Here is a 19483-nt window from a genome sequence, read left to right on the forward strand (position 1 = left end):
CTACTGAAGCCTGCACTCCTAGAGTCCGTGCTCCGCAACAAGAGAAGCCACTGCAATGAGAAGCCCACGCACTGCAATGAAGAGTAGCTTGCCGCAACTAGAGAAAGCCCACGTGCAGCAACAAAGACCCAACACAGCCAAAAATAAATAAATAAAATAAATAAATCTGAAAAAAAAAAAAGAGAGAGAGAGAGAGACCCCAGAGAGCTCTCTTTCCCCTTTTGCCATGTGTGGACACAACGAGAAGCAGGCTGTCACCAGACACTGAATCTTCCAGAACCTTTATCTCAGACTTCCCAGCCTCCAGAACTGTGAGAAATAAATGTTTGTTGTTTCAGTCATCCAGTCTATGGTATTTTTGTTATAGAAGTCCAAACAGACTAAGATACCAGGTGACTGATTTTGGAGTCATCTTCCACTCCATATTCCTCACTCCCTACATCCAGTCAGTCACTAAGCTCTGTCAATTCAAATTCCTTACTTGGTGGTTTGAAAATAGATCCCCAAGTTCTTTGATGTTTCTCCTATTGACAGGTGAGTCTATGTCTCTTCCACTTGAAACTAGACTCCTGTGACTGTTCTGACCAGTAGAGTGTGAAAGTGACACCATGTGACCCAAGGCTAATCCATAAAAGGTGGCTCAGCTTTGGTGGTTTCCTCCTTGGAACTCATCAGCAAAAGGCCTTCATGCTGTGGGGAAGCCCGAACTAGCACATGTGAAGGAATTGCATAGAGAGGCCCTGAGACAGGAAGAGACAGGGGTGCTTGGCTAGCTCTCACCTACTCTGCCCTTCCACTTCTGAGGTTCCAACCACCATCTGACTACAACTATGATAAGCCTCTGACTAGATAAACTGCCTGGCAAGCCCTTCCCAAATTCTGACCCACAGAAACTATGAGAGTTGATAAAATAATTGTTGTTGTTTTTAGGAATCTGAAAAGAGTTCAAGTGAACTTATCTACAAAACAGAAATAGAGTTACAGATGTAGAAAACAAAACATGTTTACTGGGGGTAGGCCGGGGGAGGGGAGAGATAAATCGGGAGATTGGGAGATTATACACACTACTGTATATAAAATAGGTCACTAGTAAGGACCTACCATGCAGCACAGGGAACTCTGCTCAGTGCTCTGTGGTGACCTATATGGGAAAAGAATCTAAAAAAGAGTGGGTATATGTATATGTATAGCTGATTCACTTAGCTATACACCTGAAATTAACACAACATCGTAAATCAATTATACTCCAATAAAAATTTTCAAAAAGAGAAATATTAAAAAAATAAACTAAAAAAAAATTGTTGTTGTTTTTAGCCACAAAGTTTTGGGGTAAACTATAACTTAGCAATAGTAACTGGACCGCTTACCATCCACCTCTTCCGTCCTACGACTGCCACCTCAGGCCCTCATCACCTTGCATGGCCAGTGGCTGGCACAGAGGAGGACTAATCATCAGTTTTGCCTGAAGGAAAGCCAAGTCCATGAGAACAGGCTTTGTGGACAAGATTAGGATCTTAAATCTAGTTAAGCCAGAATTTTCTGACAATAGATTTCTCTCTACATTGTAAAACTACAGATCTACGATCCAGATAAATCCAAGAACGATGAGACACATGCCTCCACCAGAAATGAACAATGAAAAGGAAGAGAAAAGGTTTTTAAAAATGAGTATTATCAGGTCGTATAAGAATGATTTGTTTAGAGTTGGTTCAGATCATTTTTTCTCCCCAATTTACTCGTTTTGTTGTCTTGTCAGTTGAAATCAGTCCAGTTACTTGAGTTTTTCTTCCCAAAGGGCAAAACAAAGATTTTCTTACATTTTTCTTTTCATGCCAGCTGGTACTCTCCAGTTACCGTTGGAGACATTAAGGTTTTAACTTCTGTTAATCCTTAGACAACACTAAAAGGATTCAGAGAGCTTCTGATTTACACATTTAGTGAGAAACGGCCTTCTGATTCTTAATTGCCTTTTACATGTTCCATTTTTCAGTTTTATCTATTGGAATGTAAAATTTCAGCTCTTTTATAAATTGCCTATTAATATTTAATTTCTTATATCATTCTGTTGTTACCGGATAACCACAATTGCTACAAGGAACAATAACAGAAGATGCGTTAACTATCAATAGACAAGGACTCAGATAGAAGAAGTAATATACATGAAAAATAGACTGTCAAGCAACATCAGCCTCAATGAGCGTGAATTTACAGTCGTGTACAGTAGCCACAATGGCTCTCACTGTTGATTCATCCTCTGATTACTCTGTGTGCACTGTAGACAAAATGGTCTAAATGAAGACCAAGGTAATAAGTGAACTATCTATCATCTCTTTTATTTTTATTCCAAGCTAGGGGAATTGGCAGAAAGAGAGCAGTAAATTGAGATCCTGCTGGTTCTGTGTCATAGGACTCTTTTAAAAACACTGAAGTCTCCGTGAATTATTTAAGACAGAGGATAGAAAGTAGGACTTTGCAATTTTACTGAAGCTTTATTTCAACTTCCTTACCACAACTGTCATCTCAGGCTATGGGTTTTTGTTGTTGTTGTTCCGAAACTATCAGTACAAGAACATTTGCTTTCAGTAAAAGGTAGAATGTCCAAGTCAGGAATTAATGGAAGAGTCAAAAATGGAAACAAATATTGTAGGTGCAGGTTGAGAAGTCAGAGGAATATTTTCAGTTACTCAGAGAATCTCTGATTTTAGACCCTCTTTAAGTAATTTTACCACCTTGACATGTCTACTTGGAGGTCCCACAGCATCTTAAACTCACCATAGTTAAAATAAAACTTGCTATTATATTTTCCCCTAACCATTCTACAGCACAACAAAACTAACCCCATCACTTTCGTCTCGATTTTCTTTCTCGCCTTAATGGCAGATAATTTTTCCCCTCACTGGTGCTCATAACCTTACTTCCTGCTTCTGTGTCCACTTACAATATTCAGTCATTGCTGGAAGAGACATTTACCGTGAAGCAGATGAAGCTTACGTTCAGGGCTGCTCTTGTGCACAGGTCTTTTCCAGGGCTCTGGCAGCGGCACAGCACTGTGTTTTTGTAAAGGCCATATGTTTTTGTAAAATTGGGGGAAATAAAATATTTCGGCTGCTGTCTCTTTCCACCGTGACCTCTCCTCGGCCACACTTGCCCTCTTGTCAGGTGCCAGCTTGGAGACTGGGCAAAAGGGACGTCGAATTGAGTTTGGGGATACATTTATTTGGGTTTAATGGGACATATTTATGTGTTCTGGAGGTACTTCTGTTTATATTTAGTTAGTGCTAGTTGTTCCAATGTAGGGAACACCTTCCAGTATATTCCTACTGTCCACTGTGCTGAATCTTTGGTCTCATAATGTAAAGAAGCAGGGCCAGCAGTGCATCATGCAGTGCGGGTGGGGAGAAGAAACAAGACATGAGTGTGTGGAACCAGAAGTTGGGCTATGGAAAGTTCTTTCAGTTCCCAGGCATGTAAAGTTGTAAGCAGATGATTCGCTCCTCATCAACGCCTGGTCAACAGAATAGTTCTTTCCTATCAAGAATGTACTCTAAAATGCAGTGTATACAGTTATGAATCCACCATACATTTTTTTCTTTTGCAATGGGAATAGTGAAAAATAGAGTTTATCAGCCTCTGTTTGTATGGTACAAATTGGTAGCAGGTCTATAAATATTAAGTCTGTCTCTAACAACTTACACACAAAATAAATTTAATAGAAATGTTTTTCAACTTTAAAGAATCCTAAAAATTTACATGACATCACCAATAACGAGTTGTGAGTCCAAAGAAAGTTTTCTCAGCTATCAATAATAGAAAATGAATTTTGGTCACCGATGCTAGAGGAGAGACTAAGTTATCTTCCTATTCTCTCCATAGAAAATGATATTATAAAATATTGGCTATATGAAGAAGCAATCAAGGAGTGTATAGCCAAAAGTGTACAGAAATAAGAATTATAGAGGTTTGGCAGGCAGTTCATTTTTAAAAATATGTTGTTTTTTTTCTCGATTTTGTAATTCGTGATTTCTTTTCTCATTCTAAATAGATATTCACTTTTATACTAATACTTTATTGTTTTTCTTTATAAAGGAATCATATAAGCTTCTTGATTATATGAACTTCATACCCACCAAACCTGGATTCATCCTGACCCAGCCCTATGGATTCTTCCTCCGTGGTGTTTCTTGACTCTGCTCCATCTTTCTGTTTACTGCAGACATCACCTTTCTTCAGACACCATTTCATCTTGTGGTGGTCCAGCAGAGTAAGTACCAAAAGCGGTTCGCACTGCATCTTCTCCTTACTCTCATCCATGCTGCTTCCTCATATCAGATTACTCTTATTGATAACAGCAACAAGTACGATCTATGCAGTACCTGTTAGGTACCAGGTACTTTATAGATACTGTCTTTAATTCCCACAATCACCCTAATAAGTAGGTATGACTACCATTGCAGAGATGAGGAAATCAGTTCCTTATAGTCCTTAAGGAACTTGCCCAAGGCCACAAAGTAACCACATGACAGAGGCAAGATTCAAACCCAGTTCCCCCAATTCTCGGTCTGCCAATAGCATGCAGCCTCCCTCTTTTCTAAAACGCTCAGCTTCCCTCACTGGTTTCAGAAAGAAACCTTAACCTTCAGCCCTCCACAGTAAGATGCTGGCCTCTCCTTCCAGGAAAATGTGTCACCTTTCCTATTTACATGCCCCCAAGGCAGCCAAATGGAATCCCTGATGGTGCCCAGATGTGGCACATCTTTTCCCTGGCGCTGAACTTTCCCCTCCACAGTAACCCCTTCTCAATTTTCTGCAACCCTTGAATGCAAGTTTCACATGCCATCTCCACAGTCTCCCAAATGGGTGTGATAGCTCCTCCTCTTTAGGTTGCAAAGCATTTTGGTGTTGCTGTTAGGGATTATAACACTTACTCTTCTTTTGATTTATAGGAGGAATATGGGCACTCATCTGTACATTGTTGCAATCATCTCATTTTATAGTTTACTTAGTTCACTTAATACCACAGACATTCTCCATATTTCTGCACAGTCAGTAGTTTCCATGTTGAATGGCTACATGTTTTATTTTTTGACATGAGTTATTTAAATATTTCCGTATATGCAGACTTTTTTTGTTTCAGTTTTTGTTTATGTTTTTATGGTTGTTGTTGTTTGTTACTGTTAAAGTCAGCATTGGAAAGAACATCTTTGGAATGTAGATTTCTATGGCATTATTTCCCCAGGGTAAAACTCTAGACATGGTCTTACAGGATCAAAGAGCGTGGACATTTTATGACTCCTGTGGCCCTGTTGCTTTTCAAAGGTTTCAAATTTACGTTGTGATTGGTAGTACTGGATTGTACTAGTTTCACCTTAAAGCATTGGATGATATTTAATTTTCTGGTTTTTGCCACAAGAAGGTTGTTCCCTTTGTGTCTTGGTTTTCTTTTTGAGATTGTCTTTTGAAATTGGGGTAGACAAAGGAGGGACACGAAAAATTACGTGAATAAGTTGCTTTAAATTTTTAAAATTTTAAGTTGAATGGTGGAGGAAGGAGACAAGCTTGTGAATAATTTGATACACAAATATATCATAGTCTTCAAATCTACACAACTGTTACCTGATAACCAGGCTCAGTTGGCTGATTGGTTGACTATATGCAGATGCAAATATTATGACTATGCCAGATGTGTAATTGGACAGCCACTGCCAATTAAACGAGGCAGCAAATTGAAGAGGTCTGGGAGATAATTGATTCTCCAAATTAGTAACGCAATTGGTCAAAATTACAATACCTGTTGAAGTTACTTTAAATTTTGATCTAATAGTAATTAGAGGCTTTGCCTCATGTTCTATGAAATATTCCTCTTTGCCGATGAAGTATTAAGGGACTGGTAATTTAGGCAAATAAATGATGATTGCCTGATCAAAGTTGCCAGATTAATATAAAATGTAATGGTAGTAAATTCTCCAATAAAAGAAAATTGTTTAATATCTCTGTAGGGAGGTAGCCGAAAATACATTCTGCAAATATTTGGATACATTTTTTACAAGGTCCAGCAGCCCATTCCATTTTGCAGGTTTTCTTGATAGGTTCATAGACCCATCTTTTTTCTTTTACTATGGCAATAAGTAATAGTGTCTATTCCATGCCTTTGTCTTACCTAATTGCCACTTTATTGTTCCCAAAGGGCAATTGGACTAAGACTTAAAAAGCTGAATTTAAAATGACTAATAAGAATTAAAAGAAGGAACCCAGAGATTGCAGAGCCATCACATTCTGATCCTATTTCCTACAGTTATATTTTAAGGTAATTAATAAGAATCACACATTGTTGAGAGAGTAACTGTCCTTTCTCAAGACCTAAACTTTAAGAACCACCTATTTACTCTCATTTGTGACACAGCATGTTCTGATTCTCTCAGATACCTTTGGCCAACCTTTCCCATCCAACACTGTCATTTATTGAAAAGTAAAATTATCTCGATGTTGAGCAGGATCCTGAAAGGAAAAGGAATCTGAAATAAAAACTATTGCTTCTCCACATACTGAGAATTCCACTTAATATGCAGCATTTAGAGTGTGATAGGATTTCTGGCATCTTCTTAATTGTGGCTCCTGGTTGCTTTATAGAAAAGAAGACTACGGCTCAGTCTATGCCCCCTAGAACAGAGAAATCTGGAGAGCACTCACTTTTCACTTAAAAAAAAAATTTTAAGTACCCACTAGTTGCAAGACCAAGTTCTGCAGCCATGATACTTCTGCATAGGTGAAGCATTCGGCTGCCTTGAACAAAAGTTATAGTCGAAACTGTTTCTGGGACTCTTGAGTAAATATAACCTAAAAGTATAACCCTCTACTGCTGCAGAAGCAATGTAAAACTTGAACATGATTTTTAGAATCTTTTTTGACAAAGCAAGTTTCTCCTGGATCCTGGGTAAGTGCACTAGGAAGGAGGCGGCGCTTTCTGTGTTTAGAACTTACTAAGAGTTAGTGAATCCGAACCTTAATCATTGCAATTCTAGTTGGTATGCTCCAAGTAGAGCACTAAATTGTGTTTTAAAGGGGTGAGTAGATGCTTTAAAAATGTTTTAAAAATAAATGTCTGAATGTCAGTTTGGTTTCTGGGTTAAATTGCCTCTAAATTACCCAGTTCTAAAATCGCATTTCAAAGCTTCGGGAAACCCTGTCTGGGGCCTGTCTAGACCTCAGAATTGGCCTGGTTTGTTTTAAGGTTTCAACAAGGCCCCGGCCTGCTGGGTTTGCCTAATGCCAGGGAGAGGCATGTGTGAGACGTGATGCAGATTTCTGAGGTACTGTTGTGGTTTTTTTTTTTTATTATTAGTATACTCTGTGTGGAAAAACAATTTAAAATATGATATCATGGTATATTTCTGGAATTGCATTATCCCTTGTCTTCAGAGCTTCTTAAGTGAAGAAGGGCAGAGTGGTGGATCACAACCAATGAAGTGGGATCAGAGGCCTGGCTTCTAGTCTGACACCATCACTAACCCACTAGGATCTGGAGAAGTCACTTAATCTCTCTGTGCTTCATTTCTAAAATGAGGACATTTAGAATATAAACTCTCTACAGTCTCTTTGGTTCTATGCATCTATAATATTACAAAAAGTGCTGACAAGTTTTCTAAATTTTATTGTATGCAATATGTTTTTACTGGAAAACAAACCAACAGTTCAGCTCTAACTATATACCAGGCAAATCTAAACCTTAGAATGGACTTAGCAGCTGGGCTGTCATGAGTTAGTAAATAGGGGTTTATGGAGCCTCAGAAGCTCATGCAATTAGGGCACCAAGCCAGTTGGGGTTATACATCTGTCACAATTGGTGTGATGAAAGATTCTAACTGAATATACACTTTTAAGACATAGACAAGCTTTGGCTATTTTTTTAAAAGTAAAGTTTTGGAGAAAACTAGAAACATTGATCAAGTCAATTAGCTCATACCTTAGCAGTTCTGCTTTGCATGCATTTGACAGGATGGAACATTCATAAATAGGTATATTTAAGCCCCTTTCAGGGCTGGATTATATACTAGTCTGGCATGTGTGACTTCTACATTTCTTTAATTACTGCTTCATGCAGCACCTGCATTACAAGTCGAGCACTGTGGGTCTGGTGGGCCCAACTCACACTGAAGGGATGAAGGGTATCACTCATGTCTGTTGCCTGATCCTTTGAAGTTGGACAAGTAAGCGGGTCAGTCATTGGAGGATGGACAACTGGGCATCATACTGGGCCCTGTCATTCTGGCCAACAGAGGTGTTCCCTCAACAACCAAAGCCATTTACACATGAACTTTGAGCAAGGAAGCTCCTGGCATACAACAGTGCTCCTACTTCTGGCACCTCCATCCTAATTTATGTGGTTCTTGCTTTGTGAGGAAACCTCATCTAGAGAGAGATATTCACTGTCTACCTAGGGAAAATGAGAGGAAGTCTTTTTAGCTAGTTGAGAAAAAACACTCTTCTGTCTCATATAATACCTATTGAACAGACTCATTGGCTAATTGTTAAACTCTCTTCTTTAGACCCATTGGTGATGTGAATTTTCTCTTGAAGCATATCCCTGAAACGCTGTCTCATAAGAAAATTGGCTATAGAATGAAAAGTGAATGAAACCTGTGACAACAGTGTTTTACATTTTTAAGAAATTGAGGCGCAATTCACATAACATACATCTAACCATTCCAAGGTGTACGATTCAGTGGCAGTGCACTGAATTCACAGTGTTGTACAATCACCACTTTCTCTCTAGTTTTCAAAACTTTTTCATCATCCCCAAAGAACACCCCATACCCATTAAGTAATAGCTCCTCATTTCCTCTTCCCCCATCCCCTGGCAACCCCTAATCTCCTTTCTGTCTCTGTGGATTTGCCTAGTCTGAATGTATTTTAGGTTTTGAGGAGCTACTTTTATTCCAAAGTATTCAGCTCCAAAAGATATGAAGGAAAAGAGTATGGATCTGAAGAGAGAGCGTTTCTGTGATTATTAAATGTTTATCTGTCAGGGCCTCCGGCTTCCTTCCCTCTGAATTACAGCCACCTTCAGAGCACAACAGGCTGCTGACCAGCCAGGAGGGAAGAGTGATGTCCATTTAGAGTTCCAGGAAAGGCATAAATAGGGCCGAATAAAATGATTTTAGTTGGAGTTTGGTAATATTCAAGGGCTCGTTAATGGGGATTATGAACAAAGTGAGGAATGTGTTCCCAGCTGCCACCAAGTTATCAATGTGGTAAAGGATGGCCTGTGAGTTTCCTGACCTCTGTAGGACACCCTTTTGCTCCATCCAACATACCGAATCTGTTAAGTGCTGAAGAAAACTGGACTCTCGGAAAAGGATGTGTAGTCTTTTATTCAGTCTCTGAGAGGTTGGTGCTTAAATCTGTGGGAACTTGGACGTTCACTCTTTTTTTTTTTTTTTTTTTTTTTTTTTTTGCGGTACGCGGGCTTCTCACTGTTGTGGCCTCTCCCGTTGCGGAGCACAGGCTCCGGACACGCAGGCTCAGCGGCCATGGCTCACGGGCCCAGCCACTCCGTGGCATGTGGGATCTTCCCGGACCAGGGCACGAACCCATGTCCCCTGCATTGGCAGGCTCTCCACCATTGCGCCACCAGGGAAGCCCCAAACGTTCACTCTTTTGATCTCAAATCTCAGAGGGAAGTGGCTTGGTTAGCAGGCTCTGTTAGGGTACCATTCTGAAGCTTCACAAAGCAAAAGAAGAGATCTTCTACCTTTTTCCCTTCTAACTCAGACAGTTACCAGTTCCTACAGTTGAACTGAAAATATTTCTATATAGGTACAAAATGAGAAAAAAAAATGCATGAACCAAAAAAAGCAGCTCTGTGATCTTGTTTTTTCATTAAGTATTTTATAAACCTGGGAACTCTAGGAATGCTAGGCTCGGAAGAGAAAGGGAAATGAAGAAAATAACAAAAAATGCAAAAAGGTCTTTTTATCCCTCAAGCATCATTCTTCAGTGAGTAAAAAATGTTTCCAAATACCTGCCTATGTTCCAGGAATATTTAAGAAATCTTAATAAACTCACTCCCATTTCCTTATTATTCCATGACCTAGTCATTTTTTCCTCTCTAGAATTAAGTACCAAGTTGCACGGGATATGGAAATACATGAGTTTCATCCAAAACCTGTAATTTTTTCTAGGTGAGCTCTTTCATTACTCACATAAAGTAGCATTGTACATAAACATTTTGTGATTTCCAGCCCATGATTTTTTTTTCTCATTTATTTTCATTTTGTATGATCTGTCCATTGGTGTAAGTGAGGTGTTAAAGTCCCCCACTATTATTGTTACTGTCGATTTCCTCTTTTATAGGTGTTAGCAATTGCCTTATGTGTTGAGGTGCTCCTATGTTGACAGCATATATATTTATAATTGTTATACCTTCATCTTGGATTGATCCCTTGAGTGTCCTTACTTGTCTCTTGTAACATTCTTTATTTTAAAGTCTATTTTATCTGATATGAGTACTACTACTCTAGCTTTCTTTTGATCTCCATTTGCATGGAATATCTTTTTCCATTCCCTCACTTTCAGTCTGTATGTGTCCCTAGGTGTGAAGTGGGTCTCTTGTAGACAGCATATATACGGGTCTTGTTTTTGTATCCATTCAGCGAGCCTGTGTCTTTTGGTTGGAGCATTTAATCCATTCACATTTAAGGTAATTATCAATACCTATGTTCCTATTACCATTTTCTTAATTGTTCTGGTTTTGTTTTTGTAGGTCCTTTTCTTCTCTTGTGTCTCCCACTTAGAGAAGTTCCTTTAGCATTTGTTGTAAAGCTGGTTTGGTGGTGCCGAATTCTCTTAGCTTTTGCTTGTCTGTAAAGCTTTTGATTTCTCCATTGAATCTGAATGATATCCTTGCTGGGTAGAGTAATCTTGGTTGTAGGTTCTTCCCTTTCATCACTTTAAATATGTCCTGCCACTCCCTTCTGGCTTGTAGAGTTTCTGCTGAGAAATCAGCTGTTAACCTTATGGGGATTCCCTTGTATGTTATTTGTCGTTTTTCCCTTGCTGCTTTCAATAATTTTTCTTTGTCTTTAATATTTGCCAATTTGATTACTGTGTGTCTCAGCGTGTTTCTCCTTGGATTTATCCTGTATGGGACTCTGTGCTTCCTGGACTTGTGTGGCTATTTCCTTTCCCATGTTAGGGAAGTTTTCGACTATAATCGCTTCAAATATTTTCTCGGGTCCCTTCTCTCTCTCTTCTCCTTCTGGGACCCCTATAATGCGAATGTTGTTGTGTTTAATGTTGTCCCAGAGGTCTCTTAGGCTGTCTCCATTTCTTTTCATTCTTTTTTCTTTATTCTGTTCCGCAGCAGTGAATTCCACCATTCTGTCTTCCAGGTCACTTATGTGTTCTTCTGCCCCAGTTATTCTGCTATTGGTTCCTTCTAGTGTATTTTTCATTTCAGTTATTGTATTGTTCATCTCTGTTTGTTTGTTCTTTAATTCTTCTAGGTCTTTGTTAAACATTTCTTGCATCTTCTCGATCTTTGCCTCTATTCTTTTTCTGAGGTCCTGGATTATCTTCACTATCATTATTCTGAATTCTTTTTCTGGAAGGTTGCCTATCTCCACTTCATTTATTTGTTTTTCTGGGGTTTTATCTTGTTCCTTGATCTGGTACATAGCCCTCTGCCTTTTCATCTTGTCTATCTTTCTGTGAATGTGGTTTTTGTTCCACAGGCTGCACAATTGTAGTTCTTCTAGCAGCCCATGATTTGTTAAAAGCAACTTGCCTTCCCCCCTAAAGTTCTGCCCAGGTAATACAATAAATGAAAATGCTTATTCTTTGCCATCTAGCTTTTAAAATTTGTCAACAGTGAACATTCACTGAAATTTGCTCTACTGCATGGGGCATAAGCACTGTTTTAAGAGAAAAGGGAAAGGTATAAGCAAATGGGAATGTAGTTTGTTTTCCTACTTTTGAATTGAAAGAAGAGCTATTTTGCATTTCCTCAAAATTTGGAAATAAGTGGGACAGGTTGGGATGGGTATGCATGGGGCAGGAGGATGAGAAAGAGGAGAAGAGAGAAGGCTGCCTGTAGGGATTTCCCTAAGCATGGCTAGGGCTGGGCAGGCAATAAGTCTCTGAATAGACAGGGGCTTATGGGAGGTTTGTGACTATCTCTCTCACTGGGAATCCCTCCCAGGTGCGGCTTTGGTGGAAGACTGAGCTGGCATCATGGGTATGTGACTTGTGCAATGGCGCAAGGCCTGGTGCTCAGAGGCCCACACTTGGTTTAAGGCTCTGCTGTCAGTATCTTGAAATTCTTAATAATTTTATTTTTGAACTTGTGTTTTGTATATTAATCTGATGGGGCACGGAGTATGCGTGTGAGCATTCCCGTAATATTCGAGTCCGCTGTTCCTTACACCCCATTTGTATATAGGGCTTGTGATGCCTCAAAAGCACAAAATTCTAGTGGACCCACCATGTGTGGGAGTTCAGCAAGACTCAAAGTGAGTACATAGGTAAGCCTGTTATGCCTGTCACTGAGTCGGGGGAGCTGAAAGCCCCAAGAGGCCAGGCTTTGAAAACTTGCTTTCCAGAATTTGCATCGAATGCAAAAAGAAGTAGAGTTCTAGGAAACACAGATGAGCAAGGAATGCTATCCTTTCTTACCTTTGTTACTTTCTTGTCAGAGTTACCATTTATCCTGAAAGTGATGATGTAAAAGGAAAGGGAAATATAGGGCAAACCATAATTGCTTTTCCTTTCTGTCTGACCCTCCTCAGTCAGCCAGAGCCAAAAGTAAAGTGCTGATAGAACACGTACTTATGCAAAAGGGAAAGAAAGCCAGCTGAACTCATTTTGTGCAACATTTTCACTGTTTTTGATAAGAACAAAATACATATGCATGGATGAAGTACAAAACATGAATTGTGTAATTTTGGTGATTCTACATATACGTTCAATCCTCTTATATTTTCATGTAAAACTGGCATTGCACATTATAAAGATAAACAGTAAAATTCATGCTAAAATTTAGATTTTTAATATTTCTTTAATACTGCATGTGGCAAATAAGAACATACCATGACACGTTGAAAGACTGAGAAAGACAGGAGAAAACTTTGCAGTTTAGCACCTGTAGTTCCTCCTGATTTTTGAACAAGGAATGCCACACTTTCATTTGTGTAGCTGGCCTAAAGGAAGGTGTGCAGGTGCAGTGCTGGGGCTGGTGCGGCTACATAGTTTTTCAAAATGACTCTGAGTACTTTGACGATTCCTTCTTTTTTCTTAATAATTTCATGTTTCTCCTCCAGATCACTTTGCCCTGCTCTATTTCTATGAGATGGGCCCATTTTTCAAGTGAAAGCATAAGCCCTGAGGAGTAGTTTGTACTTGGTGTCTCCTTGGGCTGGTGCAAGGGCTAAGAGCTCAAGTCCCTCTGTTCTTTCCCCAGAGCTGGGCTGCTTCCAGTGCACCTCATGTTCAAGTTTATATTATGGGTCATTAAAAACTTTCTATAAAAAATTTTAAAAGAACAATAGCAATGTAAAAAGTTTTTAAGTAATATAAAAAGGGTAAAAAAAAATCATTTGGGTGACTTTTTTTCAAAGGCCTAAAACCACTATCAGATATTAGTATAATTTGGGGCATCATGAATCATCTCTTTTTTTTTTTTTTCCTGCGGTACGCGGTCCTCTCACTGCTGTGGCCTCTCCCGTTTCGGAGCACAGGCTCCGGACACGCAGGCTCAGCAGCCATGGCTCACGGGCCTAGCCGCTCCGCGGCATGTGGGATTTTCCCAGACCGGGGCACGAACGCGTGTCCCGTGCATCGGCAGGCGGACTCTCAACCACTGCGCCACCAGGGAAGTCCATGAATCATCTCTTGAATGTATTTTCATATGTGTAACTGTGGGACTTACTCATCTCAGAGCTGTAATACTTTTTATAACTGTAAGTGGAAGCTGTTCCCTAGGTTTGATTTGTTAGTCTTCTCTTCTGCTGTTAATTTATTGGTTGGGTCTACATATTTTACAAAATTTAGCCCTTGAAAAACAAGCCTTGGAAATTGAGCACCATATACACTTTAACACTTAAGAAATGGCTAGATGTATTTCATTTATATTCTTTATTATTCATTTGACTTACAAAGTATATAGGCATAGAAATTGCCTGTCAGTTTTACTACTGAAAGCTCCAGCTACTCTTACTTAAGATTAAAGTCATTCTTTTTATAATCACTCACTTTCCTCCAGGAAAATTCTCTGTGTGTGGGGGAAATCTTCAGTGGAGAAGGATCCTCTGTGGACTTCCACCCCTTTAACCTAGATTATAGTAGGATGGTAAGTCAGGAAATGACATATCGGGGCAGGAATCAGTTGTGCTCCCTCCCGAGTCTATTTTAAAGCACTTTCCATTTTAAATATAGCAATAAAATATCAGTCTCGAAATACCTGATAAGGATAAAAGCAATAGATCCAAATCCAATCTAAATCTGATACTGCCAGGAATAAGAATTCACATTGGTTAAGTCAGGACTCATTTATGGAGCCATAAATGGGTGGACCAGCTATAATTTGGGTATTAAACTTGTAAAATATATTGATGGTATGTAAGAGCTAAATAAATAATTTACTACAAGAAAATTGGAAATCTTACATGGTACTTAATTGACCAGTTGGTCTCCCAGATTCTTGATGGTGCCTTGCTTTGCATTTGTGTATTTTTCACAGGCTAGATTTTTCTTTTCCTCACTTCAGTTTAATTTCCCTCTGCAGTGAATGATCACAAGTTAGTGCATTTCTGAAAACACACACAATTTCCATTTAAAATTCTGCCAATCCATTACATGCCTTTGACAATTTCATTTACCTTTTAGGAGGATAAATGTACCACACACTCTGTCTGTTCTGGGATTAGACAAATTTCTTTCTGGCCCGGAAAATCTTCTTCAGTACTCCATCTCAGATCTCTGTTCCATGCACAGAACAGGAGAGGTTTCAATGAGATGCTTTAAAGAATGTACTGTATTCTTTTGTTTGGTATTTTGGGGAAATTCTGAATGGGGAGAAAAAATGACGTTGGAAAGCTCTGTCACTGCCTCCTACACATCTATGAGATGCTAAGTACAACTGGGGAAGGGAAAGGAGAAAGAAATAGGGAAACTCAAACTAAGGCATTGTATTTACCCATGTGTATCCAAAAATACAAGTGGATTTCTTGGACACATTATAAACTTACCTACGAAGAGTAACAGCATCTCATATGTATACAACAATGACAAGTTTCAAAGGGCTTTTTTGTATCTTTGAGCTCTTCAACCCTAGTAATATTTCCCCAGATTAAACAGGACAGGTATTATGACGTCCAATTTTTCCTCAGATGAGAAAACTGAGGTTTGGGGAAGTTGGGAATTGCACACAATAATTTGTACAGTAAATAATTAGGCTGGAGCCTAGCACCCAATTCTTCCAAATCCCAGATTGGCTCTAGTTTGAAAGGTCATTTTGTGCTTTGAGCTACAAGGAATAGAAAGGCCAACTCAAGCTTAAACAATACAGAGTTACATTGGCTTGTATAATGGGAAGGTCAGAGGCGGTGGGCTTCAGGCTTGGTTCCATCCAAGTTTTGACTCTATTTCTCTGCAGTCCTTCCTCCTCCATGCTCTTCTGGGTGCTGACTTTGACTTCTGGCTGGCTTTTCTCACGGCTGCACGATGGTGGTCAGTAGCAATGGGGGCAGCGTGCTCCCTAGTTCACTCCTAGCAGGCAGGAGAGTCTGATTTCCCCATTGCTATTTCTTAAAAGCAAGTTAGAACTTTCCTAGCAACTTCCAAAAACCCCTTTCTTTCTCCAGAATGATGGAGCTAGGGTCATGGGATTAGTATGATTGATTTAGTCTAATCAAAGCAATCCCGAGCCACATGGAATATTCAGGAGAAGGGAGCATACCCAGACAAATCAGGGTTCTTACAAGAAGGACGAAGTGGGAAAGGTTGCTGAGTAGATAATCAACAGAATTCTCTGCAGTTAAAGTGATTCTGGTAGCCAGTGGATATGAGAAAATCTGTGTGTTTGTCATGGACTGAGGCAGCAAAAAGAGATTATTTTATTTGGTCAGAGGGACTGACCAAAAATTAAATTCTGTTGTTTCACTGTCTCTTATGTCTTTACTTATTTTATTTCCCTAGCAACATCTCTGTTGTCCCCCGTGGCTTCTGCTTGCCCATGTCAAGACCGTGGACTGCTCACAGGCACAATGATTGTGCACCACTCTTAGGAGCCCACTGCTGTGGCGGAGCATCCACTTCCCCAGAGGCCCAAACTTAATTCTATGCTGGACCCATTTTAAAAGGGAAAACGTGCAGGGAAGTTAGTCGTATGGAATCCTATGTAATTTTGAGGAAAGGCAGATGAGAGTTCATTGCTTTTCTGTAGTGATGTCTGGCAGTCCAGAATATTCCCAAATGTGCTAAAAGTTAGTTTATCAGCAATGCATTTTTCTTTTTTTAATTTTAATCAGCTTTATTGATGTGTAATTTACATATAATAAAATCCACCCATTTAATTTACTTTTTAAAATTTAATTTATTTCTTTATATAGCAGGTTCTTATTAGTTATCTATTTTATACATATTAGTGTATATATGTCAATCCCGATCTCCCAATTCATCCCACCATTGGTGTCCATACGTTTGTTCTGTACATCTGTGTCTCCATTTCTGCCTTGTAAACTGGTTCACTTGTACCATTTTTCTAGATTCCACATATAAGTGTTAATATATGAAATTTGTTTTTCTCTTTCTGACTTACTTCACTCTGTATGACAGTCTCTAGGTCCATCCACGTCTCTACAAATGACCGAATTCATTCCTCTTTATAGCTGAGTAATATTCCATTGTATATATGTACCACATCTTCTTTATGCATTCATCTGTTGATGGGCATTCAAGTGGCATCCGTGACGTGGCTATTGTAAATGGTGCTGCAATGAACATTGGGGCGCATGTGTCTTTTTTTTTTTTAACATCTTTATTGGGGTATAATTGCTTTACAATGGTGTGTTAGTTTCTGCTTTATAACAAAGTGAATCAGTTATACATATACATATGTTCCCATATCTCTTCCCTCTTGTGTCTCCCTCCCTCCCACCCTCCCTATCCCACCCCTCCAGGCGGTCACAAAGCACGAGCCGATATCCCTGTGCCATGCGGCTGCTTCCCACTAGCTATCTACCTTACGTTTGTTAGTGTATATATGTTCATGCCTCTCTCTCGCCCTGTCACAGCTCACCCTTCCCCCTCCCCATATCCTCAAGTCCGTTCTCCAGTAGGTCTGTGTCTTTATTCCTGTCTTACCCCTAGGTTCTTCATGACTTTTTTTTTCTTAAATTCCATATATATGTGTTAGCATACGGTATTTGTCTTTCTCTTTCTGACTTACTTCACTCTGTATGACAGACTCTAGGTCTATCCACCTCATTACAAATAGCTCAATTTCGTTTCTTTTTATGGCTGAGTAATATTCCATTGTATATATGTGCCGCATCTTCTTTATCCATTCATCCGATGATGGACACTTAGGTTGTTTCCATCTCTGGGCTATTGTAAATAGAGCTGCAATGAACATTTTGGTACATGACTCTTTTTGAAGTATGGTTTTCTCAGGGTATATGCCCAGTAGTGGGATTGCTGGGTCATATGGTAATTCTATTTTTAGTTTTTTAAGGAACCTCCATACTGTTCTCCATAGTGGCTGCATCAATTTACATTCCCACCAACAGTGCAAGAGGGTTCCCTTTTCTGCACACCCTCTCCAGCATTTGTTGTGTGTAGATTTTCTGATGATGCCCATTCTAACTGGTATAAGGTGATACCTCATTGTAGTTTTGATTTGCCTTTCTCTAATAATTAGTGACGTTGAGCAGCTTTTCATGTGCCTCTTGGCTACCTGTATGTCTTTGGAGAAATGTCTATTTAGGTCTTCTGCCCATTTATTGATAGTGTTGTCTTTTTAATATTGAGCTGCATGAGCTGTTTATATATTTTGGAGATTAATCCTTTGTACATTGATTTGTTTGCAAATATTTTCTCCCATTCTGAGGGTTGTCGTTTCATCTTGTTTATAGTTTCCTTTGCTGTGCAAAAGCTTTTAAGTTTCATTAGGTCCCATTTGTTTATTTTTGTTTTTATTTCCATTATTGTAGGAGGTGGGTCAAAAAAGATCTTGCTGTGATTTATGTCAAAGAGTGTTCTTCCTATGTTTTCCTCTAAGAGTTTTATAGTGTCCGGTCTTACATTTAGGTCTTTAATCCATTTTGAGTTTATTATTGGGTATGGTGTTAGGGAGTGTTCTAATTTCATTCTTTTACATGTTTTCCCAGCACCACTTATTGAAGAGACTGTCTTTTCTCCATTGTATATCCTTGCCTCCTTTGTCATAGATTAGTTGATCATAGCTGTGTGGGTTAGCTCTGGGCTTTCTATCCTGTTCCATTGATCTATATTTCTACTTTTGTGCCAGTACCATAATGTTTTTATTACTGTAGCTTTGTAGTATAGTCTGAAGTCAGGGAGTCTGATTCCTCCAGCTCTGTTTTTTTCCCTCAAGATTGCTTTGGTTGGGCTTCCCTGGTGGCGCAGTGGTTAAGAATCTGCCTGCCAATGCAGGGGACACGTGTTTGAGCCCTGGTCTGGGAAGATCCCACATGCCACAGAGCTACTAAGCCTGTGTGTCACAACTACTGAGCCTGTGCTCTAGAGCCTGTGAGCCACAACTACTGAAGCCCATGCACCTAGTAGTGCCTGTGCTCTGCAACAAAAGAAGCCACTGCAGTGAGAAGCCCACGCACTGCAACAAAGAGTAGCCCCCGCTCGCCACAACTAGAGAAAGCCCACACACAGCAATGAAGACCCAACACAGCCAAAAATAAATAAATTTATATATATATAAAAAAGACTGCTTTGGCTATTTGGGGTCTTTTTTGTCTCCATACAAATTTTAAGATTTTTTGTTCTAGCTCTGTAAAAAATGCCATTGGTAATTTGATAGAGATTGCACTGAACCTGTAGATTGCTTTGGGTAGTATAGTCATTTTCACAATATTGATTCTTCCAATCCAAGAACATGGTATATCTGTCCATCTGCTTGTATCATCTTTGATTTCTTTCATCAGTGTCTTATAGTTTTCTGAGTACAGGTCTTTTACCTCCTTAGGTAGGATTATTCCTAGGTATTTTATTCTTTTTATTGCAGTGGTGAATGGGATTGTTTCCTTAATTTCTGTTTCTGATCTTCCATTGTTAGTGTATAGGCATGCAAGAGATTTCTGTGCATTAATTTTGTATCCTGCAACTTTACCAAATTCATTGATTAGCTCTAGTAGTTTTCTGGTGGCATCTTTAGGATTATCTATGTTTAGTATCATGTCATCTACAAACAGTGAGGAGTTTTACTTCTGCTTTTCCAATTTGTATTCCTTTTATT

The 19483-nt window shown here is 39.3% G+C and overlaps 1 long non-coding RNA gene across 3 annotated transcripts in view; it reads left to right on the plus strand.

The window, feature by feature from the left end:
* Positions 1-19483, plus strand: part of LOC109548524 (uncharacterized) — a 150945-nt gene that overhangs the window by 17710 nt on the left and 113752 nt on the right. For all 3 annotated transcript variants that reach the window (XR_004528140.2, XR_012334014.1, XR_004528139.2), the window contains exon 3: positions 4087-4261. This is a non-coding gene — a long non-coding RNA (uncharacterized lncRNA). The remainder of the gene's footprint in view (positions 1-4086; positions 4262-19483) is intronic.

Source organism: Tursiops truncatus, chromosome 9, assembly GCF_011762595.2.
Source record: "Tursiops truncatus isolate mTurTru1 chromosome 9, mTurTru1.mat.Y, whole genome shotgun sequence".
In the NCBI taxonomy this organism is placed as follows: Eukaryota; Metazoa; Chordata; class Mammalia; order Artiodactyla; family Delphinidae; genus Tursiops; species Tursiops truncatus.